This window comes from Eulemur rufifrons, chromosome 29 (genome assembly GCF_041146395.1).
Source record: "Eulemur rufifrons isolate Redbay chromosome 29, OSU_ERuf_1, whole genome shotgun sequence".
Lineage (NCBI taxonomy): Eukaryota > Metazoa > Chordata > Mammalia > Primates > Lemuridae > Eulemur > Eulemur rufifrons.
The window spans coordinates 7,990,534-8,006,144 of record NC_091011.1 but is presented as its reverse complement, the minus strand read 5'-3'; the positions used below and the strand labels follow the sequence as shown (position 1 = coordinate 8,006,144).

General features: G+C 32.6%; 1 protein-coding gene across 1 annotated transcript in view; it reads left to right on the top strand.

The window, feature by feature from the left end:
* The window catches only part of ABCA13 (ATP binding cassette subfamily A member 13), a 459,896-nt gene that overhangs the window by 395,196 nt on the left and 49,089 nt on the right, over positions 1 to 15,611 (top strand).

The following is a 15,611-nucleotide window of genomic DNA, read 5'->3' as shown; positions in this document are numbered from 1 at the left end:
CTACTTCCACAGAGCATATGTATGTTCAGCTTCTGTAAGGACTGATAGTGTTTTGATTAATTAAGATATAATTCCCACACCATAGAACTTAAAATTTTAAGTGTAACAATTCAGTGGTTTTTAACATATTCATAAAGCCATGCAATGATTTCCACTCTCTAGTTTCAGAATATTTTTATTACCTTGCAAAGAAACCCTATGCCAATTAGCAGTCATCCCCTGTTGCCTTCCCTCCCCCAGTCTTTCCCAACAATTAATCTACTTTCTATCTCTGTGGATTTGACTATTCTGGAAATTTCATATAAATGGTTTCCTACCATTTATGATAAAATCTGTTCTATAGCTAGTTATTTAATTGTTTTACCATGAAAGCTATTGGATTTTGTCAAATGTTTTATTTCTGTTTATTGAGATATTGTCTGGGTTTTGTCCTTTATTCTATTAATGTAGTATATATTATAACAAATGATTGATTTTTATGTATTAAACCAACCTTGCATTCTTGGGATAATCCCATTTGATCATGATGTCTGATTCTCTTTAGATGCTGCTGGATTTGATTTACTTGCATGTTGTTAAAGATTTTTGCACATATATTTATAGGAAATGTTATATAGTTTTTTTCTTGTCATGTCTTTTATTTTGCTATCAGAGTAATACTGGCCTCTTATAATTAGTTTGGAAGTCTTTCCTCTTCTTTTTGTGGAACAGTTTGTGAAGGATTGGTGGTAATTTAACTTTAAATATTTTGTAGAACTTACCAGTGAAATCATCTGGTCCTACGCTTTTATTTGTAAGAAGGTTTTTGTTTTTATTTTTTTAAATTACTAATTCAATCTCTTGTTACAGATTTGTTTAGATTTCTCTTTTTCATTTAGTCACTTTCAATAGTTTGTATCTTTCTAGGGTTTGTCCATTTCATTTAAATTACCTAATTTGTTGGCATATGAATATTTAGACTGTTATTGTATATACTTTTCGATTTCTTTGATGTTAGTAGAAATGTTTCAGTCCTATTTTAGTTATTTGAATATTGTCTTTTTTTTTTTTTTTGGTTGGTGCAGCTAAGGTTTGTAGATTTTGTTGATCTTATGGAACCAACTTTTGATTCTGATGATTTTTTCTATTTTTTTCTTCCCTATCTTATAAATTTCTGCTTGGATCATTATTATTTCCTTCTTTCTGTTTGCTTTAGGTTTAGTTTGCCTTACTTTTTCTAATTTATTAAGATAATGGCTAGGTTATTGTTCTGAGATCTATCTTTATTTTTTTAATACAGATGTTACAGCTATCTCTTTCCCTTTATGAACTCTTTTTAGCTGAATACCGTAAGTTTTGTGAGTTGTGGACTTGTTTTCATTAATCTCAAAGAATTTTCTAATTTTCCTTTTGATTTCTTCTTTGACCCATTGGTTATGTAGGAGTATGTTGTTTAATTTCTACACATTTGGGATTTCCCAAAGTTTACTTCTATATTGATTTTTAATTTCAGTCCATTGTGGTCAGAGAACATACCTTCAGTCCTCTTAAATGTATTGAAGTTTTTCTTTTTTTTTAATGACCAAACACATATTCTATCCTGAAGAATATTCCATGTGCATTTGAGAAGAATGTGCATTCTGCTCTTGTTGGGAGGAGAGTTCTATAACTTTCTATAGTCTCTTAGGTCTGGTTGGCTTATTATATTGTTCAAGTCTGCTGTATTTTTCTTGATCTTTTGGCATACTTATTCCATGCAATATTGAATGTGGTATGTTGAACTTTCTATTATTGTTGAATTGTCTCTTTTTCCCTTGATGCTCAACTTTTGCTTTGTATGCTGTGGAGCTCTGTTCTTCAGTGTATATATTTTTATGACTAGTCTGTCTTCTTGAGGAATTGAGACTTTTATCATTTTAAAATGTTTTTCTTTGTCTATAGTAACAATGTTTGCTTTACTATTTTGTTTGATATTAGTAGAGCTATCCCAGATCTCTTTTGGATATTTGTGACTTGATTCTAAATTGTATATTTTATAGACAGAATATAATTAAACCACTTTTTAAAAATCCATTTAGCCAGTCTCTGACTTTTGTTTGGAGTATTTAACTCATTTATATTTAATGTAATTACTAAGATGGTCAGATTGATGTATACCATTTTGCTATTTGCTTTTTATGTGTCTTCTATCTTTTTTTCCTCTGTTCTTCCATTACTGCCTTCTTTTGTGTTAAATATATATTTTCTATAACACCACTTTAATTCCTTATTACTTTTGAGATATATTTTTGAGTTATTTTCTTAGCAATTTTCCTGGGGATTATAATTAACATCTTGAGTTAAAATCCTCTAATTTAGATGAATACCCACTTAATTTCAATAGTTTATAAAACTGTGTTCCTATATAGTTCCAGCCCTGCTTATGCTGTCATTATTACAAGTTACATTTTTAGAGATTGTGTGATCATCAGCATGGATTTATTATTATTCTATTATGGAGGTGCATTTAAATAACGTAGAAAAAAGAAAATTACAAGCAACATGTCCATGTATCCTGTCATTTATATTTCTTTATCTAAATAAAGAACCTGTATTCTTCATTTAATCTCATTATGTGAATTAAAGTTACTGTTAGTACTTTTCATTTCTGCCTGAAGAACTTCCTTTAGTATTTTTTGAGGTAGCTCTACTATCAACAAACTCTCTCGAGTTTTCTTTATATGTGAATGTCTTAATTTCTCATTCAATTTTGAAAGATGGTTTTGTTTCAGATAGAATCCTTGGTTGACTTTTTTTTCTTTCAGAATTTTATGTCATCCTATAGCTTTCTGGTCTCTATAATTTCTGTTGAGAAATCAGCTATTAACCTTATTGAGAATTCTTTACACATTATGAGTCATTTCTCTCGTTGCTATCATGATCCTCTCTTTATCTTCAGCTTTTGACAGCTCAGTTATGATTTGTCTAGGTGTAGGTTATTTTGTATATATTTTATACATAATGACCTGACTTATAAACATATGCAGCATTGTTATTTTCTTTTGCTTCTTATAACTTTTTTTGCTTGCCTTATTGCACTGGCCAGGACTGTCCATATAATGTTGAATAGAATAAATGACAATGGGCATCTTTATTTTTTTCTTGATATCAAGGAGAAGACTTCAAATTTTTTATTATTAACTTAAATATTACACAGTTTCTGTGGGTTTGTGTAGATACTTTTATCAAATTGAGAAAGTTCTCTTATATTTCTATTCCTAGCTTGCAAATTTTTTTTTCTTTTTTCTTTTTATTCTTTCTTTCTTTCTTTCTTTCTTTTTGAGACAGAGTCTTGCTCTGTCACCCCAAGTAGACTGCAGTGGTATCATCATAGCTCACTGCATCCTCAAACTCCTGGGCTCAAGTGATCCTCCTGCTTTAGCCTCCAAGTAGCTGGGACTATAGGTACATGCCATGACTAATTTTTCTATTTTTAGCTCTTTCTCAGGCTGGTCTTGAACTCCTGAACTCAAGAAATCCTCCCACCTTGGCTTCTCAAAGTGCTAGGATTACAGGCACAAGCCACTGCACATGATCAGTTCAGTTTTTGATTTTTATGAAGAATATTTTAAAAACTTTGCTGAATTTTTTCCTAATCTCTTGACGTAATCATATAGTGTTTCTTTTTCTGTTAGTGTACATATTATTTTTAATGATTTTTTAAATTTTGTTTTAAAAATATTTTTGGATTTATGGATAGGGCTAACTTGGTGAACATTTATTATCCATTTTATATATTACTTTATTTGATTTGGTAATAAATATTAATATTTTATAATGATTATTATGAGAAGTTGTGCTGTGATTTTACTTATTGTAGCATACTTGTTAAGTTTAAGTATTAAGGTAATGATGGCCTCATAAAATAACTTGAGAATTGTTTTCAGTACTTTTATTTTTGAAAAGAGTATATGATTCATATAATTTTTCCATAAATATTTCAAAAAATGTCCTAGTGAATCCATTTTGGACTGAATTTACCAAAACAGTTTTAATTAATGATTCACTTTATTTTTAGATATAGAAATTTTTAGGCTTTCTATTTCTTCTGTTTTGGTACTCTGTATTTTATGGAGTTTTTCTATTTCATCTAAATCATCACATTTCTATGGAGATATTTTATGCATAATGTACTAACATTTTACTTTTAATATCTATAAAGACCTTAGTGATGTTGGTATTTTGTGTCTAATTATATTAATATTAGTATTTATTACTGTGTTTAAAGCATTCCATTACCTTTTTAATTTTGTTTATTAATATAATTCTCATAGAATTTTCATTTTATTCCTTTTTTATAGATCCCAGTTTTCTAGTGTAATTCACCACTTTTTCGGCTTTTTTGTTCATGTATTAATTGAACTATATTAAAATCTATAGCTCTAAATGCAATATCTATATCACCTGTGGATTTACTTTTATTTTCTTTATTTTTCATCTTGGTTCCATTGAATGGTATTTTTGGTGTATTAGTTTGCCAGGATTGCTGTAAAAATGTACTACAAACTGGGTGGCTTAACCAGCAAAAATTTATTCTCTCACAGTTCTAGAGGCTAGAAGTATCGTCAGGCTTGGTTCCTTCTGAGGGCTGTGAGGGGAGGATTTGTTCCAGGCCTCTCTCCTTGGCTTGTAAATGGCCATCTTTTCCCTGGATGTTTGTATAGTCTTCCATCTATGTATGTTTCTGTGTTCAAATTCCCACCTTTTGTAAGGACACCAGTCATATTGGATTAGGGCCTACCAGAATATCCTCATTTGAATTTGATTTTCTCTATAACACTCTATTTCCAAATAAGGACATATTCTGAGGTGCTGGGAGTTAGGACTCCAACATTGTTTGTTTGTTTGTTTGTTTGTTTTTGGTGGGACACAAGTCAACTCTTAACACTTGATAAAGTTTGATTGAATGAAAACATTAGGACTGCTGGATGATTCTGTTTTCCTCCATAGTGAATTCTCTTTGGCTTTGATGTGTAATTAGAATAGGAAAAATAATTTTAATACATTCAGAAAATAAGGATATCTTATTAAATAAATTTTTAAGGACTTGTTTAATTTTTATGTTTTCCAGGATTTCACCTTTTAGTAATCCTGATTCAAAGCCATAGTTATTTATCAGAGTCCCAACTCCTAACTCTCTGCTTAACTCCAGTTTTTATTATCATACATTTATTATAAACCAGAAAGTTTTGCTTAATTTTTAGCTTATCAGACTTGTGTCATGCTTTCCTTCTTCAATTATAGGCCTGCATTGCTCATGAATTAGTGAGTGTGCCAAGGGTGAAGGCACCTTAGAGTTACAGATTTTTCCTCTCTTCCTTCCCTCTGAGATATGGGCTCCTCAAGTCTTATCTTCCTTGGTTACTCTAAACCTCATTTTCTGTCTCTTCAGAAGAACGACACCAGCTTTGCTTAGCCCCTCTGCAAAGCACTTCTACACAGCATCATCACCTCTTCTCCCTTATCCTATATGAGTGGCCAATACTTCAAAAGAAAAATCAGAATATGTCTCATCTCAGTGAGTTTTTCTTCCCTTTGGGATGTGAATCATTAATGCCTAGCCTTTAAATAGATTTTCTTGCATTTCATACAGCTGTTCCATTGTTTTGTGGTCTATTCAAAACTACTCTCCCAGTTGAGCTCCAATTTTGATAATGAATTTAAAATAGCACAAGGATGGTATGTTTGGAGCCATTGATAATATATACATTATCTTTCAGAAATATTCTCCCATATGGGAAATATTTGAAACTTGAATTTCCGACAAGTTTTTTTTTTTCATAATACACACAAATATTCCATGGTGTATACTCATACTTAACATTTATTCATTGTCTATCTAAAATACAAAATAAAGTATATATCTGATATTTTATCTGACAATCTTGCTCCCCATACAAGAATGAGTAAACAATAAAGCATATATAAAATTATTGTACAAAAACTGATTATAGCACTAGAGAAAGACTATAACTGTTAAAGTTATACATGCGCAGTTTGACTTATTTAAATATAGGGAAATACTTTTAGAAAATGTGGTATCATCTTGATCTAAAAAAGTAAATTTTCAGATGTGGAAAACTTCTTGACAAATGTGCTAGCTGAATTTGAAAGACAAGAGAATATGGTTGTGATGGGAACTAATAATATAAAGGAGACTCAGCACACAGTAGATCTTAAATCCAGTTTTGTGGAATATTTGTCACATACAAGAGCACAATTAAAAGTGCAGAATATTGAATTAATAATAGCAGGAATCAACTTAAGACATTGTCCCAGGGTATAGATTAGAAGCCATGGAATTGATGATTAAAAAATGGTAGATAATATATAGGCTGGAGAGACACATGTAAAATTTATAGCTTTTTCTGAGGGGAAGGGATATGGAACATGAAAAAATGAAACAAAAAGTCTAGTGAAAATGTTACTGAGTTCTGGTTTCTGGTACAACATTTAAAGAATTTGAAAGTTGTCATTTTCATTCTCAAAACAAATAAACAAAAAATTCCTGAAAAACTGAAAATTACCAACTCTTATTAGAAGATTCAGAGCACTGAGGTCACAGAGCAAACTGATGCCCCAGCACTGGAAACAGAGTCGGGAATATAGTGGGCCGCCATGTTTGTGGGTTCTGCATTGTGGATTCAACCAATGGCAGCTCAAAGATATTCAGAAAAAAAGTGTAGGATTGCATTTGTACTGAACATGTACAGACTTTATTTCTTGTCATTATTCCTTAAAAAATACTGTATAACAGCTATTTAAATAGCATTTATATTGCATAGATATTATAAGTAATCTAGAGATAATTTAAAGTACACAGGAGGCTGTGTAAGTTCTATAAGCAAATGCTACACCATTTTATATATGGGACTTGAGCATCTGTAGATTTTGGTATCTGTAGGAAGGGAAGAGGGGTATTCTGGAACCAGTACCCCATGGATACTGAGGGATGGCTGCACGAGAAGGAGCCTAGGACAGTGAATGAGGAGGCGCCTAGGACAGTGAATGAGGAGGCGCCTAGGACAGTGAATGAGGAGGCTTAGGTGCAGAATCCCCTCATGGACCCCAAATCAGTAGGAACACTTCAACTGTAGTTGAAAACATGATGTAGGTTCAGTGTGGACTTACTTGAGAGTCAGAAACACCAAGGGGACTCGGTCTTATGGGGCTCCTCATTGTTAAGTATTAGCTTCAGGAACCCTATCAGGTTCTCACTGTGAAGTCTGGAGGAAAAAAACCCATCCTGTTTCCAGCAGAGCATATCATATGGAAATATGCCCAGAGCTCTCTGTTCTCCTTGGAAGGCCAGCCCACGGAGAAACTGTGTTGACTGGAGCCTGTCTGACTGGGGTTTTCCCGAAGCCTAACGAACCTGGGGAAGCAAAATGTACAGCTCGGGTTCTAGAAGATGGAGACCTGATCATAGGACTCTTCCCCTCCACCAATTCCTCACCACTACATTAGTGGAGCTCCTATATAATAACAAAGGACTATGACTATTATATAAGAGCTACAAGCCTCACACTCTATTTAAGATGGAGTCTGGGCAAACCCAAAGATAACGGTGGAGATGAAAACAAGAACCCTAGAAAAAAATTGTTGAATCTGATGTCACAGCTACAGCAGCTATAAACACAGCCTAACTCCTAGCCAGGTAAACATAAAACCTCACACTAAAGGCCTATTTACCTGTGTGGTTCTTTTACTTAATACACCTTGTTTGGCTTTCAACAAAAATTACAAGGCATGCTAAGTGACAGAAAACAGGCTACAGAGACAAAGCAAACTTCAGAATCAGACTCATATGGCAGAAATGTTGTAAGTATCATACTGGGAATTTAAAATAACTATGATTAATATACTAAAGGCTCTAATGGAAAAACTTGATAACATGCAAGAAATATAATATAAGCAGAGGGAAGGAAATGCTAAGAGTCCAAAGGAAATGCTAGAAAACCAAAATACTGTAACAGAAATGGAAAATTCCCTTGGTAGGTTTGTCAGTAGACTGCACACAGCTAAGAAAAAAATTAGTGAGCTTGAAGATATGTCAATAAAAACTTCTAAAACTGAAGAAGGAAGAGAAAAGTACTAAAAAAGATGAAACAGAATATCAAAGAACTGTGGGACAATGACAAAATGTTTAACATATGAGTAATTCTAAGATAAGAAGGAGAGAAAGAGAGAAGGAGGCAGAAGAAATATTTGAAATCATAACGGCTAAGAATTTTCCAAAATTTATAACAGACACCAAAGTACAGAGCCAGGAAGTTCAGAGAACACCGAGCAGCATAAATGTCAAAAAATCTACATCCAGGCATATCATATTCAAACCACAGAAAATCAAAGACAGAGAAAATCTTTAAGAAGCCAGAGGGTAAAAACCACATTACCTACAGAAGAACAAAGAGGTAAGAATTACATCAAATTTCTCCTTAAAACTATGCAGGCAAGAAAAGAATGAAATATTTAAAGAGTTGAAAGAAAAGAAACACCAACCTATATCTAGTGAAATTATTCTTCAAATGTGAAGGATACTTTCTCCAATACACAAAAATTGAGGAAATTTGTTGCCAGTAAATCTTCTTTGTAAGAAATATTAAAAGAAATTCTTCAGAAAGGAGGAAAATTATATAGGTCAGAAAATCAAATCTGTATAAAGAAAGGAAGAATGTTAGAGCAGGAATACATGAAAGTAAAATAAAATTGTTTATATTTTTATGGTTAATTTGATAGTTAATAGTTTGTTTAAAATAATAATAGCAAGAGTATATTCCATGATTGTAGCTTATAACTAAATAAAACAAATGTCACCAATGTCATAAGTAATGGGAGAAAGGAACTGTGAATACTCCATTGCTAGTTATTTACATATTTCTTAAGCAGAATAGTGTCAATTGAAAGTGGATTTGGATTGGTTGTAAATGTATATATTGCAAACTCTGTAACCACTAAAAAATAACTAAAATTGTATTAATTTTAATTAATTAAAGAGAGGAGAAAAAGCTCACTATTAATTAAGGGAGGAGAAAAATGGAATCATATAAAATGCCCCCCAAAAAACATAAAAAAGCTTAAAAAGAGTGGAAGATTTAAAAAATAGAAACAAAGAACAAAGTTACAAATAGAAAATATGTGCAAATATGGCAGATATCAATCCAACTATATCAATGATCACTTTAAATGTGAATTGGCTAAATACATCAATTAAAAGACTTACACTAAGTGCATAAAATATCAAAACCCAAATATTTATTGTCTAAAAGGAACCCACTTTATACATAAAGACATAGAGCAAAAGTAAAGAGAAGAAGAAATTAGTATATCATGCTAATACTAATCAAAAGAAAGCTGGAGTAGCTAGATTAATTTCAGATAGAATAAACTTTAGAGCAAGGAAAATTATCAGTGATAAAGTGGGACACTACATAATGATACAAGCATCAATTCTCCAAAATGACATGACAATCCTTAACATGTATATCTTTAATGACAGAACATCAAAATACATGAGGCAAAAGCTTATAGAACTTAAAGGAGAAATCGATGAACCCACTATTACAGCAAGGGACTTCAATTCCCCTCTATCTGAAATGGGCAGAACTAGCAGGCAAAATTTCAGCAAGGTCATAGCTGAACACCACTATCAATCAAGTGCTGCTATGGACTGATGCTGGCACCCCTCCTCCAAAATCCAAATGTTGAAACCCTAATCCCCATTGTGATGCTATTTGGAGGTGTGGGCTGTGGGAGGTGATGAGGATTGGATGAAATCAAGAGGGGCTTCCATGATGGGATTAGTGTCCTTCTGAGAACGGAAACAGAGACCAGTGCCCTCTCTGTCTTTGCCATCCAGGGATACAGCAAGAAGGTAGCTATCTGCAAAGCAGAAAGAAGGCTTTAGTAGACATCAGATCTATGTCACTTTGACCTTGGACCTCCCAGCTTCCAGAACTAGGAGAAATGAATGTGTGCTGACTAAGACACTCAGTGTTTGGGATTTGATTATAGCAGCTCAAACTGACTGAGGCAACTGGATGTAGTTAACATTTAAAGAATATTTCATCCAATGACAACAAAAATTTCATTCTTCTTAAGCTCATTGGAAACATTCACCAGGGTAGACCACATCTGTGCCATAAAACACACCTCAACAAATTTAAAAGAATAGACATCATTAAAACTATACTGTCAGACCACAATGGAATACATGTATTAGAATACATATATTAGAAAATACAGAAGACCTAAAATAGATAATCTAAGCTCACACCTTAGGAAATTAGAGGAAGGGAGCAAATTAAATTCAAAGTAAGCAGAAGAAAAGAGATAATAAAAATAAGAGCAGAAAGCAATATAATTTTAAGCAGGAAAACAGAGAAAAATAAATGAACCTAAAAGCTGAAATCAATGAATCTAAAAGATCAAATCAATAAAATTGATAAACTCCTAGTCAGGCCATGCATAAAAAAAAGAGAGAAGACCCCAATTACTAATATAAAAAATTAAAGAGGGCCATCATTACTGATCTCATGAACATTAATACAATAATAAGAAAATATTATGAACAAATCTATGCTCACTTATTTAATAACTTCTTTGAAATTGATCAATTCCATAAAGACACAATTTACCATAATGCACATAGAGAAATAGGTTTATATCAATGAAAGAAATTGAATCAATAACTAATAACCTTAAAAGCAAAGCAATAGACCTTGGTGGTTTCACTGGTGAATTCTATGATTTAAGAAAGAAATATCAATTCGCTACCATATCTTCTAGAAAATAGATACAGAGGGAGCATTTCCTAACTAATTCTATGAGGTCAACATTACCATAATACTGAAACCAGACAAAGACATTACAAGAAGGGAAAATTATTTATACAGACAAGTATCTCTCATTAATATACATGCAAATATCCTCAACAGAATATTATAATGCTAACTTCAACAATGTATAAAAAGAATTACACACCATGACCAAGGGGAGTTTATTCCAGATATGTAAGCCTGGTTCAATATTTGAAAATCCATTTAAAGATCCATTCACATCAATAGGATAAAGAGGAAAAAATGATCATATTAACATGTATAAGACTTAAAAAATTGACAGAATCCAACACCCATTCTTAATACTATCTCTCAGAAAGTGGGAATAGAAAAGAACTTCCTCAACTTAATAAAGAACATCTGTAATAAACCTACAGCTACAATAAGCCTACAGCTAATATACTTGGTGATGATTTAATATGACCAAGATGTCCTCTCTCACCCTTCTTCAGCACTCTACTGGAAGTCCTACATAATGCAATAAGACAAGAAAAGGAAATAAAAAGCATACAGATTGGGAAGGAATAAATAAAACTCATTATTTGCTGATGACATGATTTTGTGTGTGTGTGTGTAAACTGCTGAAGAACTGTCCAAAAAACTCTTGGAACCAATAGGTGATTATATCAAGGTTTTAAGATACAAGGTTAATATAGAAAAGTCAAGTGTTTCCCTATATACCTGCAATGAATAGTTGGAATTTGAAATTAAAAACACAACACTATTTACATTAACAGCCCACAAAATGAAATACTTAGGTATAAATCTAACAAATTATAAATATATATATTTATTTTTATATTTATATGATCTACATGAGGAAAACTACAAAATCCTAAAAGAAGAACTCCAAAAAGCTCTAAATAAATAATCCATTTTTTGATAGAAAGACTCAATATTGTCCAGATGTTAGTTCTTCCCAACTTTGGTTTTTAGATTCAGCGCAATCCCAATCAAAATCTCAGCACGTTACTTTGTGGACATTGACAAACTGATTTTCAGGTTTACACGGAAAAGCAAAAAACCTGTGTTAGGCAATGCAGTATGGAAGAAGAACAAAATCTGAGTACTGACCTTACCCAGCTTCAAGGTTTAGCATAAAGTTACAGTGATTAGCAATCCCAGAAATAGACCCCACACAGATGCTGGTAACTGATCTATGACAAAGGAGCAAAGGGAATCCAGTGGAGAAAGGATCACATTTTCACCAAAATGGTGTAGGAACAAATGGACATGCAAAAGCAAAACAATGACTCTGGGCACTTAAACCTGTCACAGAAATTAACTCAATGTGGATCAATGACCTAAATATAAAAATGTAAAAGTTCTAGAAGATAACATAAGAGTAAATCTAGGTGACCTTGGATTTGGCAACGCCTTTTTAGATACCTCAAAGGCATGATCCATGAAAGAAAATGTTGATAAGTTTGAATTCGTTAAAGCAAACTTCTTCTCTGTAAAAGACACTGTTAAGATATTGAAAAGTCAATTCACAGACTAGGAAAAAAAATGTTGCAGAACCATTTCTGATAAAAGACTTGTATCCACAATACACAAAGAACTCTTAAAACTCAACAATGAGAAACAAACAACTCAGTTAAAATGTGGGAAAAATATCTGAGCCTCATCAAAGAAAGCAGAATGATGGCAATTATAGGGAAAGATACTCAACAGCTTATTTCATAGGCGAAATTGCAAATTTAAACAATGGGATAAATAAAATACAAAACACTGACAACACCAAATGCTGGCAAGAATGTGGTGTAATAGGAACTCTCATTTGCTGCAGACTGGAATGCAAAATGGTACAACTGCTTTGGAAGACAGTTTGGCAGATTCTTATAAAGCTAAGCACAGTCTTTCCACATAGTTCAGCAATTGTGCTCCTAAGTATTACTCAAATGAGTTGAAAACTTATGTTCCTACACACAAAAAAAATTTGCACATGGATGTTTACAGCAATGTTATTCATAATTGCCAAAACTCGAAGGCAATCAGGATGCCTTTCAATAGGTGGGTGGATAAATAAACTGTGGTTCATGATTACAATGGAATATTATTCAGCTATAAAAAGGAAAGAACTATTAAGCCATGAAAAGACATGGAGGAACCTTAAGTGCATATTGCTAAGTGAAAGAAACCAGTATGAAAATGCCACATATTGTATTATTCCAACTTTATGACATTCTGAAAAGAACTGCCAAGACAGAAAAAAGATAAGTGGTTGCCAGGGTTTGTGGGGAAGTGGGGAGGGATGAATAGGATGAGTTCACAGGATTTGGAGGGCAGTGAAACTATTCTGTATGATACTGTAATGATGGATACATGAAATTATGCATTTGTCAAAACCAATAAAACTGTCCAGTACAAAGAGTGAATGCTAATGTAAATTATGAACTTTAATAATAATGTATTAATGTTCATCAATTGTAACCAATTTACCACACCAATTCAAGATGTTAATAATAGAGAAAACTGGGTGGAGAGAGGAGGAGTATGTAAACTCTGTACTTTCTGTTCAGTTTTTTTGTAAAGTTAAAACTGCCCTAAAACTAAAGTCTATTCATTTTTTTTAAATTATCTTCTCTCTTTTATATGTGGTTCCTTTAACTTTCTACGCAAGTGTCACGGAATGAGAAATGGTGGACTTGCAAGTGCAAGGTTAAAGTGTTAGAGCTGGTTCCAGTTAACTCAGGGCCAGCTGCGTCTTGTGGACCTTAGTTTTATCATCTGCAAAATGAAGGTATTATTTTTTTTAAATAACTGCTGTGTACATTTCCTTATTAAAAGAGGATATAGTAAAATACTGACACATGCTACAGCATGGATTAACCTTGAAAATACTATGCCAAGTGAAAGAAGCAAGACACAAAAAGCCACATGATTCTACATTACTCATGGAATATAAAAATGAATCATATGGTTCCTTTCATATGGAATATCTAAAATAGGGAAATCCACAGAGACAGAATGAAGACTAACAGTGTCATGCCAAGGACAAAGGTGAATGTGGAGCAACCTGTTTAGTGGGTACAAAGTTTCATTTTGGAATGATGAAAATATTCTGGAACTAGACAGTTAATAATGTTTGTGCAGCACTGTGATTATTCTAATGCCACTGAATTGTACACTATAATATGGTTAAAATGGTAAATTTTATATTATACGTCTTATTACAATAAAAAGAGAATTTAAAAAAACCTTAAAAGTTATTAAGTAAAAATTTTCAGAAGCAGTGATTAAAAACAAGGCCTGGTATTATATATTGAAATAATTCACAATATTTTAATGTTTTAGGTAAAGTCATTGAGAAAAGATATCTCTATATCTACATGTATATATAGATCTGTGTGTGTGTGTGTGTGTGTGTGTGTGTGTATCTTATAAAGAACTCTCAGATTAGACTGATAAAGAATATTTCTAAGGATGAACAGACAGAAAAAAAATAGTTTCTCATAGTATAGCAAAAATCAGACTGAAATAAACTTTTGGCTACACAAAATTTAGGGGGAAAAAGTTTGAGGAAGTAATTTTTACAAGATTTTGAAGGGAAAAACAAAATAAAGTTGAGAACATAAAATTTTATACAAAACCCAGTTCTCATTTACTGTTTACTTGTTTCCATGTGCATATATTGTTTTCAGAGGAATTCAAAATAGTAATAATCCTTTTTTCACTGTTTTACTATTTGCTTTTTTTTTGTTTGTTTGTTTTGAGAAAGGCTAATAATCACCCCTTGTACTGGTCATAATTTCCCAGCACATCTTTTTTTACATTATTCCCCATTTAGGAAATAGGAATTTTTCTTCCTAGAGTGTTCTCAGAAATGTTTGTTATCAATACAATTTATCCATGTAAAAATGCATACAAATAATTCAGTAATAAAATGGTGAAAATGTTAATTATATTTGAGTAGTTTTACATTTTCCATGATGAATATTCATTAATGTTAAAAATAAAACAAGAGTTCTTTTATTTAAGTAGATAGAGTTTTGTATAACTGTACCCTATCATCATGTAACATAGCTATACTTGAAGGATTAACACCAAACTACTAATAGCAGAAATCACTGAGAGTTGGGACCATGAATTTTCCTTTTTTTCTATTTTTCTATACGTTCAATGAGAGATTATATATATCATTGTTATAATAAAATTTAATTTTTTTAAAAATCAGTAACTGAATGACAGTTAAGTCTGTTAACGGGAAAAAACCCAAATTCTGTAAAATAATTTAAAGAAGGTCATTCTGAGCTGCATGTGTGTGACTGGCTCAGAGCACTTGGCCTCAAGCCGTCCTGAGAAAATGTGCCTGGAGTTGTAGGGTGACAGTTTGGTTTTATGCATTCGCAGAGATGGAATTACAGGTAAGATCATACGTGGAAAGCGTATGTTGCTTTGGCCTGAAAAAGCAGGATGTCTTGGAGGCGGGGGTTGGGGGGGCACGCTTACGGGTTATAGGTGGGTTTAACGATTCTTTGATTTGTAATTGGTTAAAGAAATGAAGCTCTTTCTAAAGGCTTGGAATGTTTTAAGTTAAGATAAGGAAGTCTGTTAACAGAGACAAGCCACAGGACATATAACCAGACTGAAGTGATCTGTTAAGTAAACTGATGACCTGCAGGTGTCCTTTAACCTTAGGTCTTACATGATAGCTTTAGGCTTGTTACTGATTCTGTGTCTTATCATTACAAAGAGTAACTCTAAGAGAGAGGGGGCATGGCAAGGTGTGTCTGACCTCCCTTCCTCTCCAGG